The sequence below is a fragment of the Silurus meridionalis genome, chromosome 10 (assembly GCF_014805685.1).
Source record: "Silurus meridionalis isolate SWU-2019-XX chromosome 10, ASM1480568v1, whole genome shotgun sequence".
NCBI classification, from domain to species: Eukaryota; Metazoa; Chordata; class Actinopteri; order Siluriformes; family Siluridae; genus Silurus; species Silurus meridionalis.
In genome coordinates, this window is record NC_060893.1 from 12,576,327 (window position 1) to 12,592,722 (window position 16,396).

The 16,396-nt window shown below is 39.4% G+C and overlaps 1 protein-coding gene across 2 annotated transcripts in view; it reads right to left on the reverse strand.

Annotated features, from left to right (window-relative positions):
- The window catches only part of ldlrad3 (low density lipoprotein receptor class A domain containing 3), a 77,839-nt gene that overhangs the window by 3,191 nt on the left and 58,252 nt on the right, over window positions 1-16,396 (reverse strand). The gene's annotated exons all lie outside the window — the stretch shown is intronic.

Sequence of the window (16,396 nt, forward strand, 5' to 3'; positions counted from 1 at the left end):
TGGTATTTAAAATTGATTTCAAAAAAGGAGGGAAGGGGGGGGATTGGAGTAAAATAGGAAACTAGAAAAAAAGAGATAGCAGTAGGAGGAAAAATGAGGGTTAAAAAAAGGAAGAAGATGGTAAATCTAAGGCTCTACACATATCTTCCAAAAGCATGTTCGGTTTCACTGGAAAGCTTTTTAAATCCAAGAATGAAATTGAACTTCGCCAAAGTGATAATTTCCACGCTCCCTTAAAAGCTATAAAAGCCAGGCATATAAATCAAATAAAACTGTGCACTATGTACAGTCTTATAAATATATATAGGATGCCTTTAGAATATAGTGCACAGTGTAAAAATAATAATGTAAAATATGACTATGGGAATCTCTATACGGTTCAAAACATTTTCTGATGCCTCATTAACACACATGGGCCATCTGAGATGTTCAGTGTGTGTTGTCTTTCTACACTCTCCACTTTTTCCCCTTCTCCTCTACTCCACTGATAATGCAATGCGATAATGTTCAGTAAGCACAGATTATCCATTTAATAATAAAATACACATTTATGCACGAGCATATTCATGGTACACTCGCTCATTCCCCCTTCTAGCTCTTTGCACACAGACTGTGATTGGCAGCATGTATGTAATAGCAGTACAATAGAACAACAGACGTGTACTGGTTTATCAAGAGTGTATGAGAAGTGTTTTATGGACCATTCCTGGATTTGGACACACTACAGGCCACACTACACAGTGCTACATCCTTAACTGAGATCATTACAGGAATGGATTGTGTGTGTCTGCAAACTGCACACATACACTGTGGGGTTTTTTTCTTCTTTTTTTTTTTTTGCACTAATCCTTAGCAGGGCAGTGGTGAGACATTCTCATTCTGTTAGTTTCTGGGGGACTAAAGAAAGCCAACTTCCTGCATGGAGTAAGTGAACAGGGAAGCTACTTTGTCACACTCTTGTTTTTCTCATTAGCAGCCAAGCCAGAGTGTTTAATTGTACACACGTTGTCCTCCTCAATAAAGCTTTTTTTTGAAAGGTGTTATGTTTCTGCTGGCCTGTGACTGCACACACTGCCCTGCTCCCAGCCTGCATTTCATGGCACGGATTTACATGCTGAGAATGTTCGAATTTTCCACTTCAGTCCAGAAACAAATCTTTCAAAGTCTATTTCACGTCCACCGACACTCTTCTAATATACCGAGGTAGTGGAAGAAGTAATAAGCTTACACCTGGTCACTGCATGCAGTTTGAACATTTACTGACTGTTACAAAGTGCTGACAAGTGATATTAAATATTTCCTTATAGAAAGTTGCACCACATAAATAATATAATTTTTTCTTATTGTATTCAAATCTGTTTGAGTTTTGCATCTCAAAATAGTTGTTTAGGAGCGATGTCCATTATACAAGACCGATATAAAAAAACTGGTACATTACACTGCATTATATAAAATCTTTTACATATTTTTACATAAACTATACTTATATAGTGTTGTAGATCATTACTGTCTACTAGCAGCATACCCATACACACACACACACACACACACACACACACACACACACACACACCTGCAAAGGGTAGAAGGCAGAAGTACTCTGTGGAACTTGAACAAGCTATGACGGATCAATGCAACTTTATAAAATGCAGAAATAAGCAAATCTGGCTCGTTTACTTTAATAGCAAAAGCAAAATACTGGAACTTTTGAGCTGTGCATGCAATTATCTGCTCCCCCTTCTATGAAAATTACAAACTGCACTTATGTCTTTACTTGTTGGGAATCCATGGTGAAGTGTGACATATCAGAGAGCTTCATGCTGACAAGCTTCCCAAAAGCCAAATTCACAGAGGATGGATGTGAAGAGCAGTCAGAAATGTCAAGCAAAACTCACAGACATCTGACTCAGAACAGGAACTCTAAAAATGCACTAACAAGACAAAACACAAACGTGAACACACAGTAATAATAAATAAATAAATAAAAAGCATAAAACAGTCATCTGGGTTTCATTGTACTATAACAATGGGATTCATTTCATTATTGTTCTAACTGGACATTAATTGGAAAGACGAAAAAAGAGATTGTTAACAGTAGTATTGGTCATATTAACACTCAGTGCTCAGAACAAACAAGACAGGTGGAGGAGATCTGGTCACACTTCATTTATCATACTATATAACAGCTGCTTTAACACTTTCGTAAAACAAGTTGTTGAGTCTGAACCCAGGCTAAAAATACCTCCACAAAAGAGAAGATAATATGCTAAAGCACATCATAGTTTAAGAATACAACAGCTGTTCCTCATTAAAACAACACCTACAGCTTGACATGAAAAGTCCAGCTCAGACACATTCGACAAAAACAATCTTAAATGTGTGTGTAAGGACATAGTCCGCTTCACAAGTGATATACCGTTATAACATCAAAAACCCAAATCCGTTCATACACATACTGTTTAGCTTCACCTCTAACCCTACAGATTAACTCTAAAAAGATGACTGGGTATAAAAAGAGAGGCAGGTGAACTGGTAGTACAGTAATTGGTAAAGCTATGCTGAGTACATTCCTTTTCATATATTTTAAGGCAATGAATCAGTTGTTAATGGATTTTGTCAACAGCTGGTAGCTAGCTGTATCCTGCCTGTTACACAGCTCATGTTCTTAATATTAAACAGCAGGAAAAGTTCTCCTGGTCTCTTGATGCATTTAAAGTCTCTCGTGTATTAATTCACACATTCACGTACAATTGCTGAAGGATTTTTTAGTTAATCACTTTGTACTCTGCATTGACTTCTCTTGAATCTGTAAAAAAAATACTTTTAAGATATTAAAGCAATTCTAATCACTATAAAATAATTTCCAATGCTTTTTTTTTATGTGAACTTTTAGTAAATGAATGCCTCACTGCACTAATTCAGTAATTATGATCGCCTGTGTGTCTGCTCTGCTTGAGAAAATAGTACAGCACATCCTGGAGCTAAATCAAATGTCAGCAGAGCACGTAGGCAGGGCGATCAGTGAAACGGCACTGAGTAAAGAGTAAGGACGGGCAGCTGTGACATGAGCAGACTGTTCAGTGGACTGAGAAGAAAGCAAATATGGCGGCTAGGATGTTCTCTCTAAACATACACTGTACATTGTACTGAAGCTAGAAAAGATTTTAGGGGGTACATGCATTATAAACAGTTTGGCAGTGAAAGTTAGACTGCATAATATATATTGGAATTCATGCATGGAGTTCTGTATCCCTGACAGTGATGTAAAACTGAATACATTATTCATAATGAACAGATAATATGTTTTCTTCTATCCAGTGCCAGAAAGCAGAGCATCTGGTTGAGATGAGAGATGAGTACTGGCACTGTTATCCTAGGGGATACAACAGAAAGTCTCATGAGTGAGAAGTTTTTACTTTCATACTGATACGAAAGTGTGACAAAGAGTAACACATTTAACATGCAACATACCTGCCAACCTAGGTATAAATGAAAATATGTGCCCCCAGACATATTTTCCCTTTAAAGTGCAATGCTATACATTGTATTTAGACCATCCATTGTATTTAGACCACCCCTAGACCAACTACCTAATAACCTGTAGAAAAATTAACAATAAAACATACTATGGCCAAAAGCATGCAGACACCTGACCGTCACATTAATGTTTGTCCATCCATCTGCTTTTTTATATTATATATCAAACACTTCTGAGCGGGCGTGTTTTCTGGATGTTGGAGTGTGGCTGTGAGGATTTGCTCATTCAGTCACTAAAGCATCACTGAGGTCAGGCATTGATGTCTGTTGAAGAGGACTGGGGTGCAATCGGTATTTCAATTCACCCAAAATTTGTTCAGTGGGGTTGAGGCCAGGGGACCGTGGCAAAATATGTCTTCATGGAGCTTGTGTTGTCATGCTGGAAAAGGTTTGGGTCAAGAAAAATTGTAATGCCAAAGCATACAAAATCATTCTTATGGCAATAGTGTGGGGAAAAAACAAAATAAAGGTGTGATTGTGAGATGTCCATGAGCTTTTGGCCATACAGTATAACTGGGTGAGTAACCATGCTGACAGTGCAGGTATTTACTGTACACATCTTTCTTTAGTATTAATTCCTGAGTATTGAGGAACAAGAATTTAATTTATTTTCGAATAAAATACATTGAACATCACATGCATTCACAGCACATATATGAAAAAATCGTATCTGATTGGTGCATCTGTAATACTTCTTGGTTTAAATAAAAAAAAAAAAAAAAAAAAAAACTGTCTCTTTGTCCTCCAGTGGTGAAACATGGCAGCTGTTTGCTTAGACATGAAGGTTTCAAAGAGCACTCTATCTCCACCTGGACACCTGCCTATAGTAATGCTAATAAGTGCTCTGCATTAGATTAAACTCTTCCCTTGACACAAACACAAAGCCCAAGTACTCATTCAGTATAAGTGCACCCAACACACACACACACACACACACACACACACACACAGAAACAAATATTGAAATAGGGTATCAAATGTTAGTAAAAGCAGGGACTGTAACTGTTCATTGAACTTACTTTTGCAATGTGATTACACTATATGAGAATATACTCTGCATTCTGAAAACAATTAAGGGAAAAAAACCCTCTACATTCAACAAGGTAAGAATGTTAACTGCAAATGAAAAACAGTTTAAATGATGCACATAGTACACTAATGCTAATAGACTCCACCAGCAGGGGGCAGCACATTCACATATTCTGCCACTGAGCACTTTAGTGAAACTATCCAGGAAAAACACAGGAGAGACAAATAGATTGAGGTAGAGAAAAGAAAGACCCTCTCCAACATGTACCATCTCTATGAGCACCAGCAGGCTGGGGGCACTTTTATCTGTGCCAAAAGAAGGGGTCTGCCATCTGCCTAAAAGACCTTCATACTTACTATAACACCCTTCTACCCACATACCACCCACACACACACGCACAAGCACTCGTGAATAGAGTTCATTCCTCTCTTATCCTGCAAAAATGCAATAAGTCGCCGTGTTTCTCAGCACAGAGACCATATGAGTCCTTTACACACTGAAGAGGTGAACACACATCCACACTGGTGTATGCCCCTTCAGCCCACTCTGGAAAAGATGGATGGAGCTCATCAAAATGACTGGGCTATGAACACTGTCTCAGCACCATGCTCGACTCCAAGCTTTTTATGCTCATCTCACCTTCATTTCTTCATTACCTAATAAATCGTCCACTCCAGTGAATTCCACAATCTCTCTTACTTGCTCTTGCTCATATGTAAATCCTCCAGATAATCATTTGTCATAGACATTGTGTGTCGAAGGTTCATGTGAACTTGTAGTGCACAAAGCGAGCTCCATAAAGATATGGTTTACATGGTTTGCTGAGAAGGATCTTGAGTGGCCTGCTACAGAGCTCTGATCTCAAACCTACTGAACACCTTTGGGATGAATTGGAACACTGAGTGCTCCTCAGGCCTCCCCACCTCACTGACATCTTTTCCTGATTTTAACACTTGTGGCTGATGAACACAAATGTCCACAAGCACACTCCAAAATGTAGTGGAACATCTTCTCAGAAGAGTGGAGGAAATTACAAGAGCAAATTGGGACTAAATATGGAATGCGATGCTCAAAAAGCACAAAACAAACTTATGACCAAGGGGTCTGTGAACTTTTGGCAATATTAGTGTATACCAGAAAAATATATTTGGACATTCCTATTGAAATTTTACAGTTTGTTATTTAGAGGAAAATGCAAAATGTTTTATGATGACTCATCCTGTACTAGTCTTGTGTTCATCCAATCAAATGCTCTCTAGAAAGTATCTCTCTCTCTCTCTCTCTCTCTCTCTCGGGGTGGGTCTTTCTGTACAGTAGCAGCTTGTAAGCAGCAAACATGGATCTTTGATGTGTTTTTGACTGTATGTCTTCCTGCACAAGATTCTCTTTTCCAAGAATCCTTTGGATGAGAAAACTGTTGACATGCACATGCTGGAGGAGGTATTTTATCAACTTGGAGCTTTCCAATGCTGAAATGTCTTGCTACCTCACACTCATTGAACATGTGCATCCGTCCGTGCTTATAAGCCGTCAGGGCTTTAGTAAGTATAAGGTACCAGCCTTCAGATATAAGCAAAAACATTCTGATTCCTGAAGCTCTCCATTACTATTGGCCGACATTCGACCTCGACTCAACCATGTATGGCGTAGCTCCAAAACCACACAGCACCTCATCGTCTTGGATATCATCCTTGTTAAGCTGACAGGCATGGGTGAATGCAGAGGTGGGAAATCTCCACAGAAAAACCCTGGTCCAATCTCCACATTGTTCTCCACATTTATCTAGTTAAATAATCAAGAATTTATCAAGCTAATTAACCACTGAGTCTAAAAATTCACACTTTTAGCAAATTTGTAGTCGTCGTTTTCCAATGCAGTGTTATTATATGATAATGCACGGATATGACAAAACCATGCTGAAAGCATAAGTAAACAGAATGATTCTGTACAACTACATAAGAACAGCTTTGATAAGACTTTATGTCTGTGTCATCCTTTACTGTTTACTGCTATGCAATGATTATAATGTCCAGAGTATGACGGCTGTAACTTTATCTACAACCGTCATACTCTGGACATTATGATCATTGCACAATCACATTATTTGATTGATTAATGAGATTCAATGATTATCCTGTACACACTCGTATCAATGGTAGATTTACAGGAGCTAAAGCTACACTGGACAGAGATTACATAGTAAAACACCAGAGTGGTCCTCTATAGGAGTCTTTATTTATAACTCAGTTATACGTGCATTCTGAATCAGGAGTTACCATGAATATAACTTTCAGGTGAATATCTTTTGCTGAGCTCAGGAAACACACATGCCTGTCTTGTTCACTTTAATCTTAGATACTTGCTGTGAAATGAAATGAAAGCTCCTGACATGTGTCTTACAGTGTAGTACCAGAGTATTGTTTTGTCTGAACGCTAAAGCATTTTTCTAAGAACAAAGAAGAGAAAAAGGAAAGGGTCAAAGGTTGTGCTGGAGCCGTTAGGTTGCTTTGACTACACAGCCTTTACAAGGGTCCTGTCGCCATGGAGATTGAGTATGTGGGCACCCTGGTGGTGAAAGGTCCACATTCTCATAAAAGCCTGGTGCTAAAGAACAATGAATGCTCAGGGAGAGAGTACAGCTATTTTTCACTGAGCCGCCAGCACGAGCTCAGCCAATCAGCAAGGCTTAATGTTTAAAAGTAAACTTCCAAACACACACAGACAAACTGACACACTTCACGCTGGACAAAAATTCATTTGTAGTTCATGGTGCAGTCTTTACTTCAAAAATGCAGGATTTTCTCATCATCTCCTGTCAAAAAAAAGTGTTTTTAATGTTCACTCCAGCATAATGCAGTGCCACTTCTGCTAGACCACAACCTCCATCTCGACCATGAATAATGCATTTTAGTTTAAATCCTGCTGTTCCATGCATTTCCACTCTTCTCACATCCCTACGTTGACACAAAAGGAGACAAAAATGGTCTGCTGAACTAATGACTGGATTTCAACCCTTAACAAATAAACCGAAATAAGGTCACATCCCCACAAGCACACAAAAAAAAGCCAGTCTGCCTTAATCACAGGCATCTTAAAGACCGCCTTTCTGCGTAGACTGAAGTGATAATGACAAAAGAGGAGGAGATGTGTGTTAATGACGATCTTTTAGCCTCCCCGGCACCACACAAACTCTTCTGTCAACTCCTTCCTCTGAACCACACACTGTGCAAGGAGTATGACTTCTCATTAGACAAAGAGCAGAAGTTTTCGCAGTTACTCAAATGTGGATGATAACTCTGGAACAACAGAGCGATTTCACCCGAAACATTTACCGTAAATCAATTTCAGCTCTTTAAATCCCTGCATCAAACCTCATTTAAGCTGAGCCAACAAGCCAGGGTTTTTTTTTTTTTTTTTGGAAAATTAAAATCTGTACTGGTAAATTTAATTGGAGCTTTGGATATTATCATTCGCATACCTTCCAGCTTTTCAGTAAAGCTCCATTTTATAAATCCAATTTGTAAAGCACAAGATGTCTAGGGGTTCTTTCTTAGCCATCAGCCCTCAGACTCCACAATGCAACAGTATTTCCTACTTTACTGACCGAATCTCTCTCTCACACACACACACACACACACACACACACACACGTTATTGTCATTCCACGTATATTGCACATGTATATAAATATAACTGTATTGCATACAGTATTATAGTACAGTATTACAGTAATATAGTTTTTTTCTCAGAACTAATGCATAGGGTGCACTGTACTGACCAAGCCTAGTAAACAAGGAACAAATCTCCCCTGAGGTTCACACCAACTACTAGCACAGATGGAGAGGAAAGACTAACATCAAGGCCAACAAGAAATGAAGTAAAAACACAATTCCTGTTACACAGATTGTGAAGAACACGTTGCCCAAAGCTTCCAGAACAGCAGCGAACAGTGAGGCGAGGCAGGCGCATTAGTTCAGTCCTATGCGAGTTGCAAAATAAAGTCACACCTCTGCCAAGTTTCAGCAGCTACTTTTTTTTGCAACCCAAATCTAACAAGAAGAAAAACAGGCTGAATGAGTAGGCTGTGTGATCCATAGCCTTGGACAATTTTATATGGGACACTAAAATGTGTGGAAATGTGCTGAGACATGAAGGACTTGAGACAGGTGGAAATGTAGTGATCACTCTGACCAGATTTAAGCTCCCCATACCACCACTGCAGGGAAGACAAAGTGACTGCAATGATCAATCATGACAAGACAATAAATGTCTGAAATAACATTTAGCTTCACCAAATACTTTTAGTATTGATTGAAGTCCGAGAAGAAAAATACAAACCCTTTCAGCAATGGAGCTGTAATGCTTATTTAAAATGCAATGCTCACAGTGGCATTTAAGCTGGAAACTTGCAGCCTACAGAGAGTGAAGAGAGAACATATGATCATTTCAAATCAGAGACTGAAGATACATACTCTAGACCAGAGCCGCACTGTTAGTTTGGCTTTAAAAGCATGCTGCAACGTGAAGAAAATGAACAACACACCACACACAATTTCTCCCACTAATCCCAATACAGTTGATCAGCCATGGTACAGCACTATAGATACACAGTTAAACAATAAACATGCTCCTGAGGTTCCAGTGACCACTGTTCCCTCCGTGGATCTTCCCACTTCATCCAGGCCTGCCTCTGGATAGTGTTCTCTTCGACTGGAGGCCACTCTGTGCAGCTCGGGACAGTTTCTCATCAACGCCTTGGGTGGTTCCAATGGAATTCCGGAGTAAGAACGGGAGCTTTGAGGATGGATTTGGACTGTAGTTAATGTCAACAGTCTGCTACATTGACTCAGGACTAAAGTTTGCTTCTGATCAACATCACTGTACCCCGCAACATCGTATATCTGCAATAAATGGACATTCGGTGCCACCCAGACGAGGAGGGGTTCCCCTCTTGAGTCTGGTTCCTCTCAAGGTTTTATCCTCTTGCCATCTCGGGGCGTTTTTCCTTGCCACAGTCGCCACCGGCTTGTTCATCAGGGTCAAACTTAATTATAAAGAACATATGAATTTTTTATCACCACATTATCTGTGTAATCTCTGAGACAATGTTCAATGTTAAAAACGCTATACAAATAAAAATGAATTGAATTGAATTAACGTAGCTAATATATCTAACAACTTAGTATATATATATATATATATATATATATATATATATATATATATATATATATATATATATATATATATATATATATATATATATATATATATATATATATATATATATATATATATATATATATATATATATATATATATATAACTTAAATATATATATAAAAGTCTAACTTACAGTAACTTAATACAGAATACGTTTAACTTATCTTGATTATGGCACAGCCATTCCTAGCCTAGCGGACAAGATGGAATTAAACTCTCCCCTATAAATTTAACTGTAACTGTAAGCTCATGCATGCAAAACATTTTATTCCCCAAACACACGTGATATGATGAAAAAGACGCTGAACAGCTTAACATCATCAATAACGCATGTGATATCCCAAACCCGTCCTTGTTGAGAACTGATAAGCAATAGATTGAGTTAGTGCAGGGATGTCAACTAGCAGACTGTAGTCTGGAGGCAGACCTCCATCAATTTCACAGCCACTGAATCTAGCAATAGAAAAAATCCGTAGCAGAGCTTATTGGTCAAAAAAGAGGTACAAGAAACATTTTGATGAAAACAAAATGGTTACAGACACACTATATGGACAAAAGTATTGGTACACCTGACTTTCCAGCCATATGTAATTCATCCCTAAACTGTTACCTTCTATGCATCTGTACATAAAACCTCTAACTTTGTGGTATGCTTCCATTCACCATTCACTTGAACTATGAGACTCTTGTGTTCTTGTGTATAAAGTGAGCTCCATGCCCATATGGTTTCCATCTGTTGGAGTGGACGATTTTGAGTAGCCTGCTGTAAAGCTCTGACCTCAATTCTATCAAACACCTTTCGGATGAATTGCAACGCTGACTGCACCCCAGACCTCCTCACCCTACATCAGAGCCTGATCTAAAATCTCCAAAACACATCCTAATATCTAGTAGAGCATCTTCCCAGAAGAGTGGAAGTAAGTAGAAACAGAAAATAGGGACTAAATGTGGAATGGGATGTTCAAAAAGCATGCTCAAATCTTATGACTGGGTGTCCACGAACTATTGCCCATATAATGGATGCGAATATATTCTCCTCTGTTCAGGTGTGTATAATTTATGAGGTTAACGCATATACAGTAGGTGGTCAGATATGAAGCTTGCAGGGGAAATACAAGGCCACGTTCATTAACAAAGAATAGTACAAGTTACATTTACATATCTTCTGCACATCATTTACCACATTTATTCATTTAGTCATATGCACACCGATTTCAGGTAGCGGCGCTAGTTGTGAGTGAGAACACCAAGTATTAAACACCACGGCAAACCAAAGCATAAACCGTTCCTAAATGCCTCATCCAGAGCCATAAACCGTCCTAAGTGGTTAAGCTTCACGAGCAAGGAATTGTATGTAATCTTTTGAATATCTACAGTTTAATGGGTGGGCACAACATATTGTAGTGTTTTGCCCAGCCATTTGTATAGTAACATACAAAATAATAGTATAGTTTGGGTTATACAGCAGCTCGGTGATGTACAACGAGCCAAAAACATGGTGAAAACAAATATGCCAGCCAGACCCAAGAGCACAACACTGCTAAAACCTGAAATATTATCCAAAGACTTTCTGCCATTTACTTTCATCAAGTGTAATAAATAGGAGTACCTGAGCTGCCCAAACGCACATTCCTACTGCTGATTGGTGATCAGTGTTTAGAAGTAATATAGAGAGAGGCCATGCCTGCTGCTGAAATGCAATACACTCGACTCTAATTCTCTCTCACTAACTCACTCAGAATTCCTCAGAGTAACTCAAACCACATGAGAAACTGATGTACTGCAACAAACTCATTCCTCAGATCACATTCTACACAGTGGAGGGCTATGGCACTTTGAGATGTGATGGTTTAGTTACAGATATGATTTTGTTGTAAGTGGCACAGTAGCAGGCTAAAAGAAAAAATTCTAGCCATTGTGTGTGTGTGTGTGTGTGTGTGTGTGTGTGTGTGAGAGAAATGCCTCAGCAGGGGGTGTTTTGGGGTGAGAAAGAGAGTTGGACATCATTTCATAGTCAACAGTCATGTCATGGTCTGATAAACCAAAGCCATGACAGAAATGAGAGGACTGCCAAGAACCAGCACAGGCAGAGTGGTTTCTCTCTCTCTCTCTCTCTCTCTCTCTCTCTCTCTCTCTCTCTCGCCTCTTAACCTCGATGCAGCTGAAACAAAAAGGGCTCTATCCATTCTGTGGTAAAGACATGTCCACTGAGCTCTGTTATCCAGTTCATACATTAAAGCTAAGCCGTAGGTCCCGCTGTCTGCCATCTCTTATCTATGTCCATCATAAACAGAAGCGCTCGACTCGGTGAATTAGGCTCTCATGATGCATGCTGTAGTGAAGCCCTGAAAGCATTCAGCCACACATGCTGAGAGAGAGGGAGAGAGAAAATGAAAAGGAGGAGATGGACAGAGGTCTTAGGAAGTGGAGAGACTTGGAGACTAGAGTTTGTTGTCTGTCTCTTCGGGATACAGCGCAGAGGACTCGGTCCATGAATAGACATTCTCATTCTTTCCTCTGCCAAAAGCCGGAGAACACAAGAGAATTGAGGAGACACATTGGGCTCGAAAAACAAACACTGCCAATGTTCACTCAAGAAAGAAAGCAAAGAGAGCCCACTCTCTTCTAAGCAATTTCATGCCTTTTGAGACCTGAATGCTTAACAAGATCTGCTACTCTGAAACTCGGGGCATGAAACAATTAAACAGATCTGTAAAGTTGTCTATGAACGTTCACAAGCCAAGGTACACACCTTAGAGCTGTGTACTCATAGTTCATGCATATAAAAAAAGAAGACTGTACCATTTTAACCATAATAAAAATGTACTTACAAGGTGAATATTTAATATATTTTTTTTATAATGCCCACTTATATTTCTAATCAGCAATGGTCATTAACTTTTATTATGGCACAACCAAGAAGAGGAGAGAGACATTCCAGCAAATGTTGTCCTCATTCAATTATGCAAGTATCTGTGAAATTGCAGCACAGAGAATCAAAGTAAAGGGCAAAGCAAAAATTCCATTACCCTCATAATGAGCATACAGAATCCTGAACCGTCTCTTTTGCAAATACACACTTTTTTTTTTCTTTATCTCTTTTCCAGTGTCAGGATTACCCGTTGGGAATCGCCTACATGCAAATCATCGGTGCATATTCTCCTGTATTAATAGAGACATCAAGTGATGTGGCCATTAAAAACAATGAGCAACTGTGTACATGTTTGCAGAGGAAAAAGAAGACACACCCACTCAAAATCCTCTTTGCAAACCTCTCGCTTGTACACTGCTCAGTCCAATTAAAGCATGGTTGCCTTCAAAAATGATGTACTGGGATGGACAGAGTGTGGGAGTGTGTCTAAAACAGTCCAGAAAGGAGAAAGAGAAACTGCTGGCTATCTAATGCATGCCAAGCTTTTGATCATTAGACTGCAACCTGAATCATAATCAGAGATGCCATAGCCACTAATTATCCTACAACATGACTGATTCGAATAAATGGTTATTATCCAGCAACATGGCTAAACGTCATATAGTGATACAACACTGTTGTCAAACAGCTGTCAAACAGCTGATCATCATACAGTCAACACATAAGGATAACATGACCATGTCATCACTTAGCAAAATGAACAAAAGTTATTCAGCAACAAAAGCAAGGTCATCAACATTCACATAAATCCACATCAACATTAATGAGCATGTGTCGTTTGTGGCATTTTTTGACGTGCAGTAATTTTAGTTGTTGCGGTAGCCATCTGAATTTCCACCTCCATGCCAGTCAGTCATAAGTAAGTAGGCATCAAATGCACAAGGCTGTACAGTACAACTTGGGATATGACTATCATCTCTCTATTATTACTTAGACCCCTTTTCATTCTACACATAGTTTGTCCTAACTTTTATCTCCGGCCCTCTTATATGTGACATGTTAACATGCAGTATAGGATATTAAAAGAAAACCAAAGATCAGAGAAGTATGGAAAGTTGAATTGCTTTCTGCTCTCTCTCTCTCTCTCTCTCTCTCTCTCTCTCTCTCTCTCTCTCAGTATAAATAAGCAGAGTTGGGTCATGGGGGAGTGAGAGAGTGCATGAGATAAGGATTGACAGAGAAATAAAAATGGAGGATAAAAATAAAAGCCACAGAGGAGCACAGGCAAAATTACCATTTTGCGCAGCTTACAAGATTTCCTGGGAAACAGGAAAGTGCCTGAAGAATCAGTGTAGGAAGAGGAATGGAGCACAGGGCCTCTCAATCACAATGAGTATGCATATATAGAAAATTGTTTTCATTTCTAAAATAATGTGACACTTTACAATGAATGGGTTGCGTGTGTGTTTTGTGTATACCGTCTGAGTATACGTTCAAGCTTCAATTTCTTTTTCATACTTAACAAAATGAGAACCCCCTTGTGCCCTCTTCAACTGCCTGGTTCCCTCTTGTTTATTTTTCCCCGTCATCTCATTGTTTTTTCGCTCTCGCTGCCCCCCTGACTATGGAAAAGCCCTTTAATCTCCTGCCTTTTGCTACTCTACATAATCCTCTATATTTCATTAGTGCCCTTTTCTCCTCCTCTCTCTTCTCCTCCTTTCTTTTCATCTCTCCCCCAGTCTGTAGTTTTTCAACTCTCTCATTTTCCCCACTCGTGCCACTCCATCTCACACGCCTGCTGACATGCAATCACTCTTCCTCCTCCCTCGCTGCAGCCATTCACATTCGCTCCTCGTGTCATCTTTCACAAGATTTTTTTTATAGTAACATTTCCAGATGGGTAAATGTGCTCAGCCCTCAAATATCCCAGAGGTCTTTGTGCACCATTACACTTTCTAAACCTGCTTATGCTAAGTGGTCGCATACAAATATGCATGATGCCATACAGTATTAGTGCACAACGGCGTGTAAATAGGGTTGTATCTGACTGAATAAATATGTGCACTGGTCGAAGGGTTTGGCATTGAATACCAGAGCTTCGGCTGTCACTGTGATGCTGATGGAATAGAGGCTTAATTACAAACCAGTTGCACAAAAGATAGATTAGTTGTAAAGGATTGCAGCATAGTTTTCACTGCTTGCAACAACCCCATATAATATTACTTTACAATACGTTTGGTGCTTATATGTTCCTGCTAATCTTGGCTTTGCAAAATGACTAACGGTTTTCTTTCAGACTTTCAGATGTCCCACTGTGGAAGACATGTTAACGGAAGAGTGGAGTTTAACCTTGACTGAGTCAGAATGGACTACAGTGAGAGAATCACAGAGTAGCAATTCAACTTTCAGTTAAGGAAACCAAGTGAAAGCGAAATGTCATTAGGCGTTCTACTGGCAATGCAGCCTTTCAAAAGCCTTATTCTAAAACACACTCTTCTAGAAAACAAGCTGCCTTGCAAAACAACACAGCAGCAGTAAAACAGGACCTGTGCTGATGTGTATCTGTACACCTGAGAGAAGCAGCTGTGAATTTGTACACCATACTTTAAGGGCTGAAGGTAAACTGAGCTGGTCATTTCATTACATTTGGTATTGGAACCATGTGAGAGCAAGAGAATGGGTGTGAGATTAAAAGTAACTGCAGGACTAAGAATACAAGCGAGTGACTACTAAAACAAGTGCGTGAGAATCATGTGAATAAAAGCATGCAGAAGAGTGCAAATAAGCGAGAGTGTGAGAGAGTGCAAAAATGAACGAGAGTGAGTGGAAAAGTGCGTGAGTGTGAAATTGAAAGTGTGTAAGTGAGTGGCAGACTGAGTAGAAAAATGAATGAGAGAGAGTCTAAGAGAGAGACAATGTATGCAAGAGAGTAAATGTGAAAGAGAGCGAGAGCGAGAGAGAGAGACAGAGAGAGTGTGTGGGAGTGAATGAATGAATGAGAGTGAGTGTGAGAATGCGTGTGAAAAGGACAGATGAGTGTGTGTGAGAACAGTTGAGGTTGGTACTAAGTTACCATGGTTACAGGGAGAAATGGTTAATTACAGTGGCTTTACAGAGCTGGCACAGGCCAGTGAACAGTAGACATTCTCTCTCTCTCTCTCTCACACACACACACACACACACACACACACACACACACACACACACACACACACACACACACACACACACACACACACTCAAATACACTCACTTTAATAGGTTAGATTTTGAGTCCTGCTCAGAGTTACTGGGAGAAGGAATAATATCCATCTGTGCTTCCTCATTACAGCTTGGGCTTGGCTTATAATGGTTACCTGTTACTGAGCTAAAACACACACACACACACACACACACACACACACACACGCACTAAAGGTTGGATTTGCTGAGAATATAACAGTGCATGGTTATAAGTATAGGCACTGCATTTTGGAGGATGCTCTCAGAAAATGCATCTTTCTTGGAAAGCTTCCAAACAGCTTGTTGTTATGAAAGCATTTGGTTGGTTGGCTTGAAGCTTGACACAGGAATGAACCAAACTGCACAATTCTGAAACGGATCTTTGAAATACTTTTTCCATCCTTCCACATCTACCTTGTGCTACAGTTGGCAATTCTATATATATTTACAATATCTCACAAAAGTGAGTACACCCCTAATATTTTATCAACCATTTTAGTATATCTTCTCAA